This window comes from Lepisosteus platostomus, chromosome 17, assembly GCF_059453375.1.
Source record: "Lepisosteus platostomus isolate fLepPlt1 chromosome 17, fLepPlt1.hap1, whole genome shotgun sequence".
NCBI lineage: Eukaryota > Metazoa > Chordata > Actinopteri > Semionotiformes > Lepisosteidae > Lepisosteus > Lepisosteus platostomus.
In genome coordinates, this window is record NC_142627.1 from 5562405 (window position 1) to 5577941 (window position 15537).

The following is a 15537-nucleotide window of genomic DNA, read 5'->3' on the forward strand; positions in this document are numbered from 1 at the left end:
TTTGTAATAAGACACCTTAAGCTATGTGAAATTCTTATTCATTTACTCTTCAAATACACTTGTGAAGCCCAGCAGTGCCTGAGTGGAAACAGATGTAGACTGAGTGCCTTAACGAGAGGGCTAGTGCTGTTCTGCAGACTTCAAAGAACGGATGTCAGATTTAAAGTTTTAGCCTTATGTTGGACTACAAAGTCAACCCAGCGGACTTCTTTGAATGAACAGAGAAACACGAACCAGCGGGCACAAGTGGAAACCACATCGAAGTACATTTAAAACTGAGAACAGGCGGCACGTCTTTACACAAAGGGTTGTGGGAGTATGTCACGAGGCACTGATGTTAGAGCTGATACTCTGTTTTTTTCAAAAGACAGCTGGGTGTGAACCTGGGATCACTTAACAGGCTGTAACCAAACAGACGAGACAGGGCTGAAAGGCCCGCCTTGTGCTCTTGGACTCCCTGTCCCCTTGTTCTTTTCCTCTCCTCACAGCAGGAGCAGGGAACTTCTTGTTAAGCAGTTTTTAAGCCGAAGCAAGTAAATCTGTTTAGCCAGCATCAGATTTTGGGGGTTTCAATCAGGAAACAGTATCCACTCAAAAGTAGCGCAGGGGGCATCACGTGCTCAAAGACAAAACAAAAGAAAAAACGCAAAGAGCACGATAAGACCGTCCGTGTTTGTTCTCTGCCCCGCCGTGCCCAGACTGCACCATCTTGGCGCAGAGGCCGGAGTTCGGCTCGAGGGGTCGTCCAGTCGCCCGTTCCCATCAGGCTGTGAGGGCTGACCCACCTGGCCGGGCACAGCGCCTTCAGGTTCCAGCCCGGAGGAGCTGCTCCACCCATCTGATTCTGCAGCAGGAGCCCCAGGCCCCGTCCTGTGTACGTCACAGGTATTCACAGGGATCTCTCCCTTATAAGTATTCTTTTGGACCTCTCAGTTAATGACCTTCGTACCGGTAACCACCTTCTTCCTGCGGGGCTGCGCACAGTTTTATTCTCTGAGCCCTTCATTCCGAAAAGGGCTCCCCCCCCCCCCCGACTGCCAGCCATTACACATGGAAGAAACCAGCTGAGTTATTCTGCTCACCACCCATGAAAAAAAAAGCCACAAAGCACTTCTACCGCTGCAGCCCCAGCGCTGATGGATCGATTGTGGAGGAACAAGCCGAAAATTGTGTGCTTGTAATTCACCAGCCCAAAATAATGAGCAGAGAACTCCATTGATTTAGCCTGGGGCTTACAGCTAGAACATCTGGCACTGCTGGCATGACTGACACGGCTGGCACTCTTGGACGGCTTTCTATAGAAGGTACAGATGCAGAAATGGGAGAGCTGGTACAAATGATACAGATGGAAGTGCTGGAACAGATGATGCAGTGGGCAGGAGCTGGCGCTGTTGGCATAGGTATCTTGTCCCCAACAGCTGGCGGAGGTTAGACATTCCTGGGATCTCATTCCGCCAGGCAAATGTTCGTGCTGGCGGGGTGCGGCGGAGCACACGCGCTTCAAGACCAGCCCAGGTGTCATTAATCAGACCGGGAGAGGATGTGCGGAAACCACAGAAATGAGCTGCCTCGCAAGCAGGCTGGTTTTGTTTTCCGCTCATCGGAAACACGCTGGTGTTGGGGGGTTGGCCTGACCTGCTGGGTGCTCCACCCCAACGGGGGAGAGACTGTAGCTCACCTTTTTCTGGGGCGGCTCTCATGTGGTATGGAGGAGTATCAACTCTGAAGCATCCCGAGTGCTTCTCATAAGCCAGGCTAGTGCTGTGAAGGACAGGGCCAAGTGAGACCCGAGCTAGTCTCGCACAATCATGTGCGGAAAACAAGCAGGTCAGGTCAGCTCGCTGCCCAGGAGTATTAAATGTGTCACTTGTCATGCTGTCTTCTCCTAAGAATGGAAAAAACAGAGCCTTGGTTTTGCACAATAACACGCACAGCCCGTATTGTCCAGACACTGCCTGGTCTGTGTTTGGGAACGAGGTCTGCAGGGGTGAAAGCAGCGTAGTGCGTGTCTCTCTGCCGCGCAAGCGCTCGTTCATTCTCCTTCGTGGCTCCTGTGTCCCGCCTTCTCCAGCGTCCCCTCGGATACATTTCCCCTGGAAATCATGGGAGCATTTATTGGATGCCAAGAATTTAATTTCCTCTTTCTGGAACTGATCCGTTTGTCCTGGGGGGAGACAGAGAAACACTTTCCAATGACGCCAAGGACAGTTGTAGGGGAAGACAGAGAAGCCATGGATAATTGCTTATGAAAGACTTGTCTTCTACCTGCGTAGGAGAATAGTGCTGGGGGAGGTTTTAATCAGGGTTTTTCCTGACACTCAGCTCAGGTTTGGTTTCTTATCATGTTACTGTTACCACAGACTGTCAGGAGCATCTACATTTTAGAGGAGCCTTTACCTTGGTAATTAATGTTGAGCACATTACAGGGGTTAAAGCCAAATGCATCCCAAAGGACATCTCTCAGCCTCAGTATTTTGGGTTCGTAAAGGTCACAAATGATGTGATGCAGCATAACCGTAACATTAAGAGACAAACCAGTGAAGCTGCTCTCACTGTTCTTACACTGTACACCCTCACAGCAGTGTGCCATGGCAGCACTCCTGCTCTTGAGCCGACAGCCACGTGCATCACATTCCGGAGCTCACCACTGGCAGAGGACAGTCCACACCACACAGGTAAAAGCCATCTTTCACAGTCTCTCATTTCCTCTGTTCCGTAGCTGATACTCTATTGTGTACCACAGTAACCAGGGTTACCATGCCAACCTGAGCATCCCGTGTATCGCAGCTGAGCAGTGTTGCTCCTGTTCCTTCCTGTTTCTCGCTACCTTTGGCAGGTGATCATATTTCACTGTGCCTGTAGAGTGCCAGTGGCTCCAGATGGCAGAGTCAATGTGCACAGCTCGGCAGGGGTCCACACCCTGACCGGGAGAGATGTACAGCCTTGATGATAGTCCTGAAATCTAACTCAACCTGCCCAGGTAGGACCTGCCCAGACCCCACACATCTTCACACTGACCAGCGGTAGGACCTGTCCAGACCCAACACATCTTCACACTGACCAGCGGTAGGACCTGTCCAGACCCCACACATCTTCACACTGACCAGCGGTAGGACCTGTCCAGACCCCACACATCTTCACACTGACCAGCGGTAGGACCTGTCCAGACCCAACACATCTTCACACTGGCTAGCGGTAGGACCTGTCCAGACCCCACACATCTTCACACTGACCAGCGGTAGGACCTGCCCAGACCCAACACATCTTCACACTGACCAGCGGTAGGACCTGCCCAGACCCAACACATCTTCACACTGGCCAGCGGTAGGACCTATCCAGACCCAACACAGCTCTAACACATGAACAAGAAGGATCTTAAAGCACATAAGGAAAGTGAGGTGTAAGCAGTGATTTTTTTAAAACTCTAAGGTAGTGAGGAGAACAGATGGGAGGTAGCTTTACAGAGCTCAGGCGCAATAGTTATCTGTAACTGCAGATCGAGGGAAAGCACCAACAGTTTCTTTGTAGAAACCTTTTCTAGTTTTAAGCACATGCAGAATAATCATATAATGATCTTACATCCGTGGCAGTAGGTTCCTGTTAAAAAGAGTAGGCAGCCTTTGCAATTATGCTCTTTTTATTTCCACAGGTCCAGCAAACACATGTAAAAAAAGATTAGCCAGATACACAGACACATGAGTACATTCATGTCTAACTCACAGAACAGTAGGGGACACACACAAGTACTCACAAATAATCACAGCAATACCCCAGTATTTTATAATTAAAAGAAAGTGTGTCTGTCCAGGACAATTTATCTTATATTGCCCCTGGGGGGGTGAATAAAGTCTTTTGAATTAAATTGAATTCATAAATAAAATTAATGCATGCTCATACTGTTAAAGCGAATGTGGTTTTTAATGACAAATAACGCACATATGCGCATAGATCAATAGATTTATGCAAAAGTAATCCATGAAACTGGAATATAGATGCTGGATTGAGTCCTGTTACCTGGCTCTTCCCCACGAGCACAAACAGCAGCATGCGATCCCATCGCAGGCAGCCAGTGACTGGGCTGAGAGGGAGCTGTGTGCCCAGATGTAGGAGGCTGAGATTTGGCTGCTTGAAAGCTGTGTTGCTGGACTCTGTGAGCAGATGGACATCTAGAAGATAAATTGGTTAATGGTGCCTTGAAGCCGAAAACGTATTCAGCCATTTACTCTTTCAGAAACAAGAACACCGCAGCTTCTGTATCTCGCCTAGCTTTCTAAATTTCCACACCCAGGACCATAAATCTAAAGTAAGCAATTCAACATCTGCTCCAAAGTGTTTGCTTTAAAGCATTGTGTTTTCTTACGGACATAGAAAACCTTCATTATTTAAAAGAGTGGACATGACTGCATCCCTCTGAGTTAACAGAATATTTCCTGTGATGACAGAGAACACAACACTGATGGCAATATTCAAGAATTCAAGCATCAGAGTTGGAGACTGTGAGAGCGAGGGGTTAGAATCAAGAATAAAGTCTTTTGCTTCATTAGAAAGCCCTTATGAAGGAGGACTGTCAGATATGCTCTGGCTGGACATTAGCTACACAAATTGTCTGTGACTCACAAGGACAGAGTTCCAGAGAATTAGCATCCGGATAAACAAACTGCTCTTGATGAAAGAATGCTCATTAAGTCAGGACCCAGGATGACGAACAGCTGGAAGCTGTATATTGTCAGTACACGTTAAAGGGTATTAATGGCACTGGTAGGCTGTCAGGGCCTAGAGGGGGCGTTTCTGGCACAGGTCAGTGCTGTGTGTCCAGATGTCTAAATTAGACAACAGCTGTGTTAGTCAATTGCCATACTAACTTAGAGGCTAATATTAGTCACACCTCTGTTCTGGGGACAGGACTACAAGAAGCCAAATTGTTGATTTTATAAATTAACAGTGCCTTTCATGTCCAGACACTATGAAATGGTAAATGAATTGCAATATATGGATATCTGCATAAGATGACTGTCTTAATCTCCTGTGTGCCACTGATTTGAATTAAAAAGACCTGCAGTCCCCAAATTCCACTCTGGTTCCCATGAATAACCATTCTTCTTGTTTTTCTTAGTTGTTGTTTCAGTAATAGTAGCCGGAGCAGTAATAGAAAAAGGCGAAGTTGTAACAGACTACAGTAATGGGAGATATTCTGTTAAGAGCTACAGAATATCAGGTAGATTCTTCCATTTGCAAGTCAAAGCAATAAAAATCTCATCTGTCTTCCAAAACTTACACACTTTAATCACGGCTTCTGTGGATAAACAGCTTAAACAAACAACTGCTTGGCAGACGCGTGCTGCTCTTCTGCAGCCTGAAAGGCTCCCATGATGCCTTTACCCAGGAGGCCCTCAGGAGGCAGATGCTGTTTCTCAAGAGGCTTCTCTCTGTCATCCAGGAACCTGCCAGCTGTTCGACTGCTACATGAAAAGAGATCGACTCAAAAGGGATATTCTTCATGAATTATTTAAATAGCACAATATAGCTGTTTTAGAGTTATTAATCAAGTGCGTGTTCCAGGCTGAATCGGAGTCCTTGAATTATCTCTAAGGAGCTGTGAAGCAGACCTACAGCAACCTGCGCGTGTCGCACTGCATTTGGTGCAAATGAAGACCCATTTCAGGGACACGAGGAAAAAGAGTGCAGGATATGTGAGTGTGTAAGCCCATGAGAGGGGTCGGAATGAGAGGGGGTCTTTGGCTTTCCCTGGCTTGTTCGCGGCTCTTTGAAAAACCCTTGTGTGACATTTTCGCACAACACAGAGCCGACCGGCAAAACGCACCTGGCAACTTTGTGGATTCAGCAACACTAGTCAGCGATGATTTCTCTGCAGTGGGTTTCTTATTAAAGTAAAACGAGAAATTACCCATGAATTGTTTCTTTTAGTCCTCCTACTCACACACCAGCCCGATTGTGGATCCCCAGTCGGCTCAGCGCCCCAGTCCCGGGACAGCAGGCAGCCTGAGCCGGTCAGCCCGAGCACAGACAGCGCACGCAGACCAAGGCGTCGCTGCGTCTGTCCCGCCCCCACTCGGACCTCGGACCGCGCTGTGCCTCGGTCAGCTCTGCGGTACGGGGCCCGGAAGCTGCCCCTGTCTGACAGCAGGGTAAACTGTGTTTCTCAATGAGAGATAGCCGGCAGATGATGTGTTGTTGTTTCCAGTGAAAACATTAAGAGCTTCAAACTATAACCCTTAATTCCTATATATATACCTGTTTGCCAGACGCCTGAGCTTTCCATATGGCTTACCTTTTAATTAAGTGCTAATTGTTCTGTACTATATTAATTGTTTGAGTGTCTCATGGAGACGAGGCGCTCGGGGTCCCCCGAGACAGCTGATAATGAGAGTTATGACTTCACCTCCCCGTAAACAAACAAACGTGCCCCCCCTGCGCGCCCGGTGAGAGGAAAGCAGCCTCGTCTTTCCGATAGCCGGCCCCGCGCCTTGTTTATTTCTGTTCGCGTCTTTCGCTTTTGTTGGTGTTTTTCTCCCAGAGCCCTGTTAACAAAACCCCCCTTTACTCATTCAAATATTCATTAGCTGTTTCCGGGCTGTTTTCGTTTTTACATCCTGCCAATTTGAGAGAAGGAAATAAAAGGCGCTGCTTTTGGGTGGTGGGTTTGACTCTAGACTGGGGATGGGGGGTCTATGTGGAGTTTGGATGTGATGGCTTGGCTCTCTCAGTGGGCTCTGTGTGTGTCCTGCAGTGGACTGCCATCCTGTCCAGCCTGCAGTCGTGCCTGGCACCCCCCACCCCCTCAGCTTCTGGAACAGGACCGATCGGTTAGCTCTGAATAATTATCAGGTGTAAACAACTTTCCGTCAGCGGCGAGGTAAACTACTAAACCCAAGCCACACGTGAATGTGTGACAGGACTGTCTGGGCTCTGTGGAGCAGCGAGAGGTGGTGGTCAAGAGGGGAATTCGGACGCGTGGCCTGTCAACCCCAGTGACAGACAGCTGCCCAGGCCGTGTGGGGGTCAGGGCATCATCGTGGGCTGCTGGATCGAAGAGGGGCACTTTCCTGGGGCAGCAGCTCCTGAGCCTGCAGGCTGGCTTCTGCACCCACATGCGCAATCACGAGCCACCGAGCGTGACGGATAACAGCCTCCTTCACCACTGCAGCACACCTGCAAGCTGCTGCCCCGATAGCCATTGCGTTGGTGCTCAATAACTTCTAAGTCTCAAGGCAACAAACATTCCTGGCATAGTTTCCTGACAGCTGCAGCGAGGCTCAATAATGCACGGCACCGTGCTCATCCAGGTTCCCCGCTGCCTGCTGTTAGCTGGGCGCACAACCTCTGAAAATAAAAGACAAAATCTTGGGAAGCCCACAAGCTTGACCCCTCTCGTCAGGAGGAAACCAGATGATTTCTCTGCATAGATTTTTTAATTCAACCGGAATGGTTTTGTGCTACTGGACTGCAGCATAAAGCATTGGTTTTACTGAGATTCGACAATAAGAGCAAAGATGAGCACAGAAAATCATTTATTTATATTTATATGCTATATATATATATCCTTATATATTTTCTTATTTATTTGACAAGGGCAATATGAGCTCTTGTATCTCCCTGATGATCAGTTGTTTGCCTTGTGTAAAGATCACATGCTCTATGTGGTTGCTTGTAGACTGCAGTGCAGATTCTGGTGCTAGTTTCTCATGAGATGATACTTTGATGGAGGTCAAACCTGACTGTTTCTCAAATAATACAATGACTGGCACTGGAGCAGTGGTCAGGGCTCTGCAAGGTTGTACAGTACGTTCAAATTGCAGATTTTAAGACAGGTGTCTCACCTGAATTGCTTCAGTAAAATGCCAGTTGTACAAACTTAAGTAGCATTGAATAAAAGCTCCAGTTAGATAAGTTTTACAGTAACCCAGGCAACACGATTTTAATTTAATCACACAAAACTTTGTCAAGCACGGAATAAGGATCAGGGATCAGGAAAGTGACACGTTTCAGTCACACATGTGTTGTGTGAAATAATGTGCCAATATCTTTCATTCCTATGTTTTGCTCTTTACAATGAAGACGAATGAATCCAATTTGTGATGGACTGGCAACCCATCCAGGGCCCAGACAGTCTCCAACTCCCCCACGACCCTGAATTAAATGGAATCCACGCTCCTGGTCTGGGAGTGTGACCATGGTCTGAGGAATCTTCCGTACAGTTCCTGCACAGTTTTTTGACACATCAAGACGCCTAGCTCACACTACCCGATGGTATTAAAGGCAAACTGTGAGTTAATTACTCTCCTTCCCCACCTAACCTTTGTAGCTCATGCCTCAACACACTTAGTTTGATCACTATTAAGTTACAGGTTTAGGCGTATGTTAAACAGAGGGTTTTGTAATATAATAATAATAATAATAATAATTGCTTACACTTATATAGCGCTTTTCTGGACACTCCACTCAAAGCGCTTTACAGGTAATGGGGACTCCCCTCCACCACCACCAATGTGCAGCATCCACCTGGATGATGCGACGGCAGCCATAGTGCGCCAGAACGCTCACCACACATCAGCTATCAGTGGGGAGGAGAGCAGAGTAATGTAGCCAATTCATAGAGGGGGATTATTAGGAGGCCATGATTAGTAAGGGCCAATTGGAAATTTGGCCAGGACACCGGGGTTACACCCCTACTCTTTTCGAGAAGCGCCCTGGGATTTTTAATGACCACAGAGAGTCAGGACCTCGGTTTTACGTCTCATCCGAAGGACGGCGCCTGTTTACAGTATAGTGTCCCCGTCACTATACTGGGGCATTAGGACCCACATGGACCGCAGGGTGAGCGCCCCCCGCTGGCCCCACTAACACCTCTTCCAGCAGCAACCTTAGTTTTTCCCAGGAGGTCTCCCATCCAGGTACTGACCAGGCTCACACCTGCTTAGCTTCAGTGGGTTTCCAGTTGTGAGTTGCAGGGTGATATGGCTGCTGGTATATAATTCTGCTTTTGCTTTGTCCTGTTTTATTCAGTTTGCAGAGCCCTTAAGATTATTTAAGTTTTGATGCGAGGTCCGGAGAGGTTTGATGGCTTCACAGCTCTCATCCCACAGATCATGTTTTGTTTGGGGAAAGGCCCATATTCTGGTCAGCGCCCAGGCTCTCCGTCCGGAGCTGGAGTCTAGCGTGTGAGGAGAAGAGCTGTGCCCAGACAGTCTCCATCTTTCAGGAGAAAGTGGGCAGCTGTGCTGGGGAAGAGAGACCCTCTGAGCTCTGGAGTGGAATTAATCCCATCCAAGAGGGCGGTGTATCAACATCTGCCTAATCCTTGCTAATGGCAGACGCCACCCATGAAATTCTTACCTCCAGCTACATTTATTAGCATAATTATGATGAGCATTTGCAGCAAAGGGATCTGTAGTTAAAGTACTGAACCAAGCTGTCTCCATATTCCAGAACAACTTGTGCTCTCTGCACAGGTTGTCCTCTCCTTGTTTTAAAAACCCGAGGAGGATCACTGTAACAAGAGTGATACATTTGAGGGGAAAATACAGATGGAGAAGGATTTTTTCTGGTGCTCCTTAGAGGCAGGATAGTACGAAATTTGTTTTGGGAGGGGAGATTAACGATTAATAAAACTGTTTCTGAGCAGCAGGGTTATTTTTATACCTCTGCCAAAAATAATGCTAATAATAAAACTCAATTCCTTCATGCGGGTCAGGTTCAGGCTGTGGAAGCGCGCAGGTTCTTCACTGTTTTTAGCCAAACAACACTCAGGACATCAGGCCCACTGGCCCTAGCAAAGCGACCTTCTGCTGCAAACTCCCAGGGATGCCTAGTGCCAGAAGAGCAGCTTTCTGAGATGTGCAGGGCAGTGGCTTCTGTTGCACTTACTGATAGGGGCAGCATGGCACAATACAGTGCTCAGGAAGGGATCATTACAACACTTAATCAGCCTAAGTGCAACGAATAGTTCAGCAACTTTTTAGAGACAGACACGAATGAAACATCAGCCTTGTACCTTTACTGTTCCCAATGGTCTTCTTCTTACTACTTACTTTAACGCTGCAATTAATAATATTAACTCTACTTCCAGTTCTCTATTACACTGTCACTAGGACAAGGACACAGTGACAAAGCCAGTTAAGGTAGTCTATTGTCATTCGGTTTCCTTTCCCTGTGTGAATGATTTGGCAACTACAGGACGTTCAGTAAAACCTGCCGTCCCTCTGCGACAGATCTGAGTGCAGACAAGTTTCCAAAAGAGCAACATTAGACGACAGAGGAGCTGACAGCAGAGGTACATTTCTTGTTACGGGGGATCTGACAAGGATAGTGGCGATGGGTCATTCTCTTCCCTGGAAACAGGAGCACTCCCTTTAGAGGTGTGCAATTTACATCACTGCCAGAAGCCTGTGCTGACGAAGCCTGATGAGCACATTGTGGAGAGAAAATAGACAAGCAGGACTATGTACACGTCTTGTGCTGTTCCATGAAACACATATTGATAAATTGATCAAATAACTTTAATTAACAAACACATACTGAATTCATGTAAGGGGACTTAATGAGATATTTTGCATGAAAGGGGTGCTGTTTGAAATAAGATCAGCGATGTTAAAGGCGTCCATTAGTGCTGAGTGCTGACAAAGTTCTCTTTGCCTTTTTCCCCCGAGACTCAGTGAAGATGGGCTCATGAGCGCACTCCTTTGAGTGAAGTGTGAAAACAGACTAAAAAGGGCCAATACATGCAGCACTGACGGAAATGAGAAAACCTTTCATCACACTCTGTAATTCATGCTTTAGTGCCCTCAAAAATGTCTCCTGATACTCAACTCAGTTCAACACCTTTCCGTCTGAGGGACAGTGGACAGAGTGTGACCGTCGTGATTCCACAGGGACTTGTGTTCTCGCCTCTCCACACCGCCGGTTCGTCCCACAACACCTGGGAGCGAACCCGGGTCTCCGGCGTGACGGCACAGGGAACCAGCCGAGTGAGCTAAAGGAGACCTCCCCCAGCCCGGGCGGCTGAGGTCCCTGCTACACCCAGGGAGGGTGATGACGTCACCGTTACAAGATCCCAGATAGATCATCCCAGTGGACTGAGACACACCCTCCCCCTCTGGCACTAATGCTAACAGAGCACACACAACCTCTCTCAGCATGGCTCACACATAGACTGTGCTGTCACTCAAACCCAACCTCGTTACACACAGCTCATGCCTGGTGGAAGACACTCCATCTTGGACCCCCAGAGATTTATCTTTCGCCTTACATAGATTTTCATTCTCGCCTCCATACTTGATTATATTGTCCTATCCTGTCCAGTTATTTGTTCCTGGCAAAATATAAATGACAGGTTCATTTCAGGGCATTAATTTCTCTTATTTATTCCAGTGTATTGCAGGTGACCATGCCTTTATTTATTAGACAATTGTTGCTGTTTATATATCTGACATTAAATTTAATCTTTATACAGAGAAGCAATAAATATTGTTACAGCTTTAGGTGACTGAGAAGTGTCTCTTAGATTCTTCATCCATGATAACTGAATTATTCCACATCCACTTATACAGATTTCCCTTTGGTTTACTGTACGATACAGCCCATGTAAATAACTATGAATGCACTCTGTGGCAACTGGCTGTGCTACACAAAAACAAACGGACAAATGAAAAGTGGTTGCTTCTGATTCTCTTGGTTGTTTTTATGGGTCGATAGAGAGACTTGATGGATACTGTGGGCATCGGGGGGATTTCTGGAATACGCAATGTTTGTAGTTCAAGTTACATTACTGTTACATCTATGGCTACTACACAATTTTACCAGTATCCAGTGAACAAAAAACACAAAGAAACCCTTCAGCTTTCTAAATTACGAAACAGCTGAGAGAAAGCAGAGCCACATCAGTTTACACATTCATACTGACTTCTTGCCACAGTCTGACTTGTGAGGGGAGACAGCATGATGTTCTGAAGTCCCTTTCTTCTCACTGAAACACGCTCAGAATACAGCAGAGGACGGGCTTTCAGGCTCAGTGTGAAGCTTTCGTTCAAACTTCTGATGAATTAGAAATTAGACACAGGATTCTGTGTCACGAGTTGAATAAAAATTCAAGACAGAAGAGATTTGCAGCAGAGGATATGGATTTTCTGCCATCCTGCTGGGACTGGGGAGTGTAGACTACTGCAGTGGATACGCCCTGAAAATCTCGCCTGTAAGAGACATAAACTCCTTTTATCCTCATTTACAAGATGACCTCCCGATGCCGAAACACTGGTCAAACCCTTGCAGTCATCAGAGTTAACAGAAAAAAGCACAGCGATAACAGGTCTTGAAGACCAAAGTACATCATGTACATGCAGAAACTGCTGCATTGACTTGTGGCCTCTGGTTTGTGTTTCACAGATGATTCGGAGGTGAGTGAGCTGACCGAGGTGATTTTGCCACTGGAATCTCCCCTGACAGCAAACTTGCCTTGTGCCAAAGGGAACACAATGCCCCCTGTACACCTGTTCTTGTTCTTCACCCACCCACTTCTTGTTCACCCACCACTCGGGTAGTGGGACTGCTCAAACAGTTTTCTGCTGGCATTTCAGGTACACGGTGGAGGTCTGGACTGCAGTGGTGCTCTGTGGGTAATGGGGACTCTGGGATGCAGAGCAACAGCTTCCTGTGTGAGGGGGTGGGAGCAGAATGTGCCTGAGAGACAGCCCAGTCTCAGACTCTAGGACATGTGAGGCTGCAGAGATAAAGACCTTCCCTTCTTCTGACGGCATCATCAATAGGAGCTCTAAACCCCGTGATTTAGAGGTTTGCTGGATCTCCTGATGAATTCTTGAGGCCCCCCTGAAGAGCACTTCAGCAAAGGCTGAATTCCACAGTGACCTCAAGAGGAAGGAATGCACAGCACAGCTGCACTGAGCACGCAGTTTCACAATGAAGTGATTATTCTTACTTCTCTTGTAATGAAACGCTACTTCTCTGTTGTACTTAATGGAACGTGCTGCTGTACCTTTCCCATGCCTGAAGGCAGGGAAACAGAGAGAACTCTCTTCTCACTGACATGATATGGCACCAGCTACAAACTACAGGTGTTACGAGCATATTTCTAGCTCTGCTGAGCATGTAAAGTGTTTTTTTTCATAGATTTTTTTATGCAACTTTAATCGGCTTGTGCTTTAATCGGCTTGCAAGAATAGTTGGGTTTTTTTCCATGGGAGTGCATGTAAAATATCTACCGAGCACCGTACATTTCAGGCTGAAATCAAGTCAAACTGTCAATGTAGTTCAGCCCAGCACCCGGCAGTGCTATTGTCTTCCCTCGCTCCTCGCTGTCAGTCCTGCCTGTCCCTCAACTGCAAACGGCCCCTTAAGAAAAGGCTCCCGATACACTAGGAAACTTAGCTGAGTATTTCAAATGAGCTTTAGAAAAAGAAAAGTCCAGTTGCATCTAACTTATAATTGCAATTTCAGGTCTGTCTTGAAATACCACAAACTATTTAGACAGTTTAAAACTGAGGTCCTGACTCTTTGTCATTAAAGATCCGAAGGCAGTGTTCCAAGAGCAGGGTCCCAGTGTCCTGGCTGAATTCCACCCTGGATGTATACCATCAGGCCTCCCCTGCCTTCCCTAGATTAAACTAGTGATGTCATTCCCCATTCCTCACCCTGGTCTAGTGTGCCGTGGGGCTGCTGGTGCAGAGTTACTGTCATGTGTCGCCACGACACAGGGGAAGCTGAGCTTCAGTGGAGGATGAAGTTGTTCCCCTCTTATTTTCACACATTTAGCATTTTGAAACCATTTGGGATGAAAATGGCTTTTAAATGCACAGAATTATTAAATTGCCATTGTTATCACAACCACACAAAACTGTGGTATTTCATCACATATGCCGACAGCTTTGTCCAAAAATCAGCAGTTTTCTTTATTCTGCGTTTTTGCACACTGTGCCAGTATGAAAGAGCACATATTTCAAAACAGCTGCAACATATTGAAAGCCGGCATGCAATAGTAAAAAATGTGCCTGCTTTGCTGACTGAAAAAGCTTGCCATATGAAGGTATATGGATTAGCCACTTAAATTTCAATTGCATATGGCTTCTGGCAGAGTTCTGCAAGTTCTGCTTAAAGCTGTTTAAAAGCCATGCAAGGTATGCAAATCTCGACGAACTTTGAAATTGGACAGGCTTTTTCACAGCAACCCCTTTATAATCGATCGATCCGTCAGGAGCGCACTAATGTAACGCAACGTGTACACAAGCAACCCCAAGAAATGGGCTGGATATCTTCGGATTTTAAAGCAAGGAGAGATATAGGGGATGAATGTAAATTGCACTACTATCAGGGCATCACAGAAACAAATACCAATTTTTTAAAAAATCGGATGGAGAAAGCTGACCTCTGGAAACGTGGTTGCTTATTGTGTGCTGTCTGTACCCTATTTTGGATCCATAAAACGAGACGTGACACTTAAACAAAAGCTCTGGGGATTCACGTTGTCATTAGGAATTGCAAGTCACCATGATGCCTCATGTGAAAGCCCTGAAAACACCTGCACACCTGTCTGGGCGTCTATTTATAGACCAGTTTTCTCCCCACAGACACGCGCCGCACTGTCGCGCCCAGGTGAGTTTAGGGACGAAGTGCGGTTCTGTTCGGGGCTCTGCTGGGCACAGCTGTGGGTCGGGGCTGGAATGAATTCAGTCAGCTGTACCCAGGTAGCCAGCGGCCAAGGCGCACCTGCTGGCTCGCTGCCCATGTCGCGGAAAACAAGACCCTCCTCTGGAAAAGGCAGCCGCGGAAGTCGGCATCACGCGGAGGAACGCGCTGCTGTCCCGCAGCCGCGAGGTGTGAGCTCGCCGCAGAAAGCGGACCCGGGTTCACTCAACGGGTTGTGAGATACAATCCGGCTGAAATTTCAGCACAGTTGAGTGAGCAGCATTGAGCCGGGCCTTCTGTGGGTTGTGGTGTGTATAGAACAGATAAAGACCACGAGGAAACAAGCCCCCTCCATGTTTGGCTGAATTATTGATGTCCTCTGGGCCACCCTACCCTTCTGCTGTAGCTCAGTCTCGGGGCCGTGTAATAACGCACTGGACTCCGAAAGACACGGCCTACACAGGCTCCTGCTTTTCGCGTTGGTTTAGCTTCCTGTTTGTACATTTAATGTGTTTTAGAGATTCTATTCAAATTTCACCTGGAAACCGAAAGCCTGCCAGATTCCGAGCAGATTGTCAGACACAGGACCTTCAGTAAAATGGAAAGACATCTCGCAGCGTTTGTATTAAAGAGAAAACACAGCACCACCCCGTACCAGCAATGCAAGAATTAAAAAGATTTTATTTCTAATTTTCCCCGTGCTTCAAAGATATAGACATTTTGTTCCATGAAAGACCAGACATCTTTGACACACTGGACAGCTGCAGGAGAGATGGGGGACGACGGAAATGAGTGAATAATTTTTTTTCCTAAGCTCCGTTTGAAATAACTGGTACAGGAAATGCAGAGGAGGTTTCTGGAAGACTTGCTCCGAGTCTCTGTGAA